The 5,813-nt window shown below is 35.0% G+C and overlaps 1 long non-coding RNA gene across 7 annotated transcripts; it reads right to left on the reverse strand.

The window, feature by feature from the left end:
• Window positions 1–584: 584 nt before the first annotated feature.
• On the reverse strand, window positions 585–5,597 carry LOC120009291. Of its 7 annotated transcripts, XR_005470673.1 has the most exons (9): window positions 5,182–5,597; window positions 4,468–4,981; window positions 4,094–4,252; window positions 3,374–3,427; window positions 1,804–1,845; window positions 1,576–1,708; window positions 1,275–1,459; window positions 1,093–1,138; window positions 585–945 (listed from the first exon to the last, which is right to left on the reverse strand). It is a non-coding gene; the product is annotated as an uncharacterized LOC120009291 (long non-coding RNA). The 7 variants fall into 7 exon arrangements; XR_005470675.1 differs by lacking the exon at window positions 3,374–3,427; XR_005470674.1 differs by lacking the exon at window positions 1,804–1,845.
• Window positions 5,598–5,813: the final 216 nt, after the last annotated feature.

A 5,813-nucleotide genomic window follows, 5' to 3' on the forward strand; every position in this document is an offset into this window, starting at 1 on the left:
TGTTCGTGTTCTGAAATTGTGGGTTTGATTTGTTTCTCTTGTAGGGTTTCACTAGATGGAGATGAATGAGGATGGGGACGAGGTGATGCAAAAGCACGTGACTTTTATATATATATATAGCATGGGGTCGGTAATGTTTATATAGTTTGGTTATGACATTGGTGTTTTTAATGTAATCCATTTTAGTTTTGGAGTTCATGCCTCGTAGTCATAAACTAGTTTGAAATTGTGGGTTTGTATTACTTGCAAATTGATTGAAACTAGTTACGTGCCCCAGCTTCGCGCGACATTTATTTGTATGTTTATCATATAAAATTTTGTCATTTATGTAGCACCACGTAAGACCTAAACTCCTTGGATTTCTATTGTTGAAATCCTCATTCGGGTCGAGGTGCATTTTATTGTCAAAAAGAGTGCTTAACCGATGAACTCCGAAACCTCTATCTAATTAAAAAAATAGAAACCCAAATTTTAAAAAATAATAACAGAATTTTCAATGCTGTCCCTCAAATGAGAACAAAAGAAATTAATGTAGAAGACAAACGAAGGAAAAAAAGAGAGAAAATAATGACAACAGGGAAGCATGGAAAATAAGTTAAGAGTTATCATTATAAACTCACATTCTATCCAAACAAAAATAAACTGGGATTCATCAATTTCTTTATTCAAAACCTAGAAACATTAAAGCAAATGCCAAGTAGAATAATTAACCAAAACAAAATTGCAATCTAATTAGTCTACATTAACCTCAGGTCTATCATGTTGAACATCCTTGGAAAAAAAAATTTCAGTCTTGATGCAAGCTTCATATTTAATAACAAACACTTCAAAGCAAAGAGGGCTTGCACATCATCCTGAATTCCTGAGCCAAATCTCTGCAGCATCTTCAGCTCATTGTTTATATGGTGTGAATGCACCTTTGCATGAGGGCTTGAGGGGCTAAAACTTGAAAATGAGATTGGAACAATAAATCACCAAGACTAAATATCGATATCGCTTCAGCAAACAATGTGTAGAATATCAAAGACATAAATTATTGCAAGGAATGCATTGTTCACATAACTACACAATTGCAAGTGTAGGGGCACTCACCTTGTACAACCACAGTGTAGTCTGAGGGCATTACCCTTTTGTATTCCTAATAGGATTTCAACAGTTAGTAATTAGCATTTTAACTTGTATTTTCCAACTCTTTGAATTTGTCTTGCATCAACATTGTGTCCAACTGATCTATGAAATCTGAAATTTTTCCACAAACCAAAATATGGGCTTACCTTAGTTTTGATAGTAGTTCCATCTTCCATGTTAATTGAAGCGATCAAAGAACTTGTTTTGAATTAGTCTCAATCCCAGTGATCTTCCATGAGAACAGGATTGTGTCGAAGTGTCGAAAGGCAATTCTTCTGCTAATGCCTCCAATAAGGCACTGTGATGCACCGTTCAAGGCCCCAAATCATTTCTGCGTCAATTCAAATGAAATAGAACCAAACCCATTAATGAATACAACGTTATATCTACTCAGATTAAACACATATCCTACAACGCACTATTTGAGGTCCCAAATCTAGAGCGTACTTGGTAATATTTAGGTAGTTAATGTGTGCCCTTGGTTTGCCTGTAACAACAGGTTTCTCTTAGGCAGATTAACTCATCAGAACCTCTCATATTGATTTATTGAGGCGAGCCCAAGAATTCAGTCCCATCCTTCCTTCAATGAGTTTTTAAAAAACTTATCAATAGCAATTCCTTAAACCATTCTACATACCTTTAAACCATATTTGTGTCAATAAATATATAGTTTACTTGTCTGAACATAGTTTCATTCTTGAGCATAGCGTGTTGTTCCTGTAAATAGAGGTATTACAAAAGGCTATTATTGACAAAGACCAAGTTTTAGCTTTCCAATATTTTGGAAGAAATAGATTGTTCGCTTAAAGAAAAGTCGCACTAAAACAGATAATGGGATGCCATAGCTAATTAGCTTATTTCTGTCAAAATCAAATTTACAGCATCCCTTTCATAACATTCCTTTGGTAGTAATTTACAACCAAAACTATTGTGTCGCAAACACTTGACAAAATGACACCTCACATAGCCACTCTTCATTTTCAGTAGACTGTGTGAGGATTGTGTTCAGGTATGTTTTGATACAAAATATGCTTGTTATGTTTGTTGTGCTTAGTATGTATCTATGATACAATTTCTAGGGTTGTTAATGCTATATGATTTAAGTTTATTATGTCTTCATAATGCCAAATGCTTCCCTGCATACTCCATTCATAGTTTTGACTAACTTTTATCAAAGACATGAAGCTTATTTATAAGCTTACAAGCTGTCCAGTTTCAGGACTATATAAATCTACTATGACAGCACATGATGTGGAAGATCTTTGCTGACTTCAACACTTACTGACTAGGCTCAAGTAATAGGCCACGAAATTGGTGTAGATTTTAGAAGTGTGAAAGCTGGAAAAATTGATTATGGCAATAAGAATCACAGTAAAGCTGGAAACACTGATTATGGCAATATCAAAGCAAATTGGAAGATATGAGCTGATTGAGCAATCAAAAGAAATATTTTCTGGAAGTCAAAGAAGAAATTGTAAATCAAAGATGATTTCCTAGAAGAAAAGGAAAGAAGATTCTTGGAAGACAAGTAAAGAAAGAAAATCTGATTCCTTGAAGAAAAGAAAGGAAAGAAGATGATAGGAAGGGAATGGAGATAAATTAGGATGATTCAACTCCAACAATCAAGGACATGATTCAAACGGTCAAGAGAGAAACCCTAGTCCTATATAATCTTCTCAAAGGCTGCCTAAAAGAATACAGAGAAACTTCATACGAGCCTCCAAGCAATTCTTGTTATACATATCTCTAGCCTACTATTTCCTACTCTTTGTTAGAGGTTCTTTATACTCAAAATTTAGTTTCTAAACCTCTAGCCATATCAAAAATACATATTTGTAAAAGTGTGGCTGGTACTTGAGCCAAAACCAGCTGTGTAAAGAGGTGGGCTTGTCTCTGCATCAACAAGTTGTCATAGTGGATTTTCAAATCTCAAGGAGGAGCCTTGAGTAGTGGAGTAGGTCCATTTCTGGCTGAACCACTCTAAAATCGTTTGCACTCTCTCTACCCTTACTTTTACGGTCTTTACATTGTTTGATTGTGTTTTATTATCTGTCCTTGCTCTCCTCTTCCTATGCTTACTTGTTTGATCAAATTGTGTGAACATTATTTGAATATTCTCTGTTAGAATAATTTTAGTATCTTGTTTGTTGAATTCTATTCTAATTCTAGACTTAATCAATTAGTTTCCAAAAGAAAACCTGGTCTAGCAATCACAGGAACCAAAAAGAGTTTTAAAAAGACTTACTTTATACAATTCACCCCCTCTTGTATTAAGCCCAAGGTCCTAACAGATTGGTGTCTACAAAATCCATAGAATTCAACTTTTAACTTCTAAAATTAAGAGTGACAGAAGTTAAGTTGCAAAAGTGTTGCATGTGTATCTCAAAATGTATAGTGAGAGTTACACATTGACCAAAGCAGAAGCAGGGATAAAGTTCAGCAATTGAAAATATACCTTCTGCATCAAAGCTACCACTATTTCAAAAGTCTCAGGTACCCCATGCTCCTAAATTGTCTAACATCGTGATAATTGAGTAATGTATTGTAAGTCTGTTGCTCTTGTGTTTCCACACAATAAAATGACCAAGGGAGATGCATAATTTCTAAGCTACAAAAACCAGGGAATTGTAGAAAGAGAAATTCCAAGACCTCACAATAAAATGTTTTCTGTGTGTGAGTAAGCATTATTCATATTTGTTTCAACACATAAAACCCCTTATATACATCCATGTCGGAGATGAATCTTACGTTCTCCATGCAGGAATTATAGGCATTTATCCAGAAAGACTTTTGACCCATGGTGTCCTAGCATGTGTAATAATTTTTTGGAGGCCATCTCTATAGCCATATCGTGCAGCTTCTTGGTGTTAATTAAAGGACATGGTCATAAACATGCAACAACAAAACAAAAGAGCAAATGCATTTTACTTAACCAAAAGAAAAAAAAAAGAGCAAATGCGTTTACCTGGCCAAGCATTGTAGCTTCTGCTTCCACGCAACAACTCCCCAGCCAGCTACACCTAAACCATCTATCATGGTTGTGTCTGAATCTGTTCCAATAACTATCAGGCTAAAACAAACCATTTGTGTTAAGAACAACTTGTCCAAGGCATTCTAAATTGACCTGACAAAAAACACACACAAAATTTAACAGTATCATGCAGGTGGAACCATGTATAAGAATAATAAATGAATTAAAGCATTAAAGAATTGATAGAGGACATTGTATATACGCCACAACGTATGAATATAAACAGTTTTCATTGGGCTACATAGATGAACATTCAACAATTACCACTTGATACATTTATAATTAATCTAATGCAATTTGACATTCACCTGGTGAACAATCCTTGTCATGAAAAGCATTTGAACCCAATTAAGAAAAGCAAGCTTTTTTTTTTCCTAGGAACTCCGGTTTCATATCTGCATTTATAACTTTTTCTGATCTTGCCACATCAACCTGTGCTGAATGTTCAATGTCAAGATATATTGGAACCTGCATTCACAAATTCTACCCATTAATCCAACGCAGAAGATGAGAAGTTCAAATAAATTTGCACCTAACACGATCCGCGTAATGGAGAAGTAGTAAATAACCACACCACCCCCACAATGTGTAAAAGCATGAACTCCACAACCTCAGAAATCAGAATCCAAGACTCAAAAATCCAACTATGATAATTGATAAGATTAACATCCAACTACAAGAGTTTGAAAACAACTTTATTCAAAATTGGATCAGAGAATCAGAAGAATGTTATGCGCATATTTTAGTTCAGGCCATCACTGTCACCCCTTGAGGGTACATATCCTGCAAAAGCTTGACAGCTCCTTCCAACTAAAGCAACTCCTGCACAAACCATAAACCACTAAGCACATAGAAATAAGTGCGTCAAACTAATCCTCAAACATTGACGACGAAATTATCGCTTAAACCACACAATTCAAACATGTTCATTTGTTTTATACAATCAAACTCCATCCTCAATACGGCAAAAATCACATCAGAAACATATTAATTTTTAAAAATAATAAATATGAAATTATTACCTGAAAGTTCAAGCTCAAAAGGTATTTGTGATTCTTTTTAGATTTCAGAGCGGCGGATATGGCACTTTTGTTCGAAGTTCGGCTGGGAAACGATGGCGAGTGAAGACAGAGAGTCGGCAAAAGAGAGATAAGAGAACTTGAAGAAAGATCATTGAAAAAGTAAGAAGAAGAATTCCGCAGATATATTTGCGTGGGGAAGAGCACAATCCCTCTGCAAATTCGTGCACCGGATTCAAGAAAACTACAATTCCGAAGCGTCGAGAAATCTGCTATTCAATGACTATTCAGGTTCATCAATCAAACAATTCTCAACAGCTGTTGTCAACGGTAGGGATAAGAAGAGGTGCTAAGCGATAAACAGGAGGAATGAATCTCACGAAAAGTCGAAAACAATAATTCCAGACGAGCTTGATTTTATTTTCAATTTTTGATCAGTAAATTTCATCTTCGCTTGTTGTTTTCCGTAATTAACGGGTTAACATTTTTTACTATTTATTTGTTGGTCTTCTCCGTAATTCACGGGGAAGACATCTTCAAACCTCTGTTTTATATAATAGAATATGATATGATGTGATAGTTAAATTTATTATTTTATTAGCTAGAGAAGGACTACCTTATGTCTATATGTTTAC

This window comes from Tripterygium wilfordii, chromosome 11 (assembly GCF_013401445.1).
Source record: "Tripterygium wilfordii isolate XIE 37 chromosome 11, ASM1340144v1, whole genome shotgun sequence".
Classification (NCBI taxonomy): Eukaryota; Viridiplantae; Streptophyta; class Magnoliopsida; order Celastrales; family Celastraceae; genus Tripterygium; species Tripterygium wilfordii.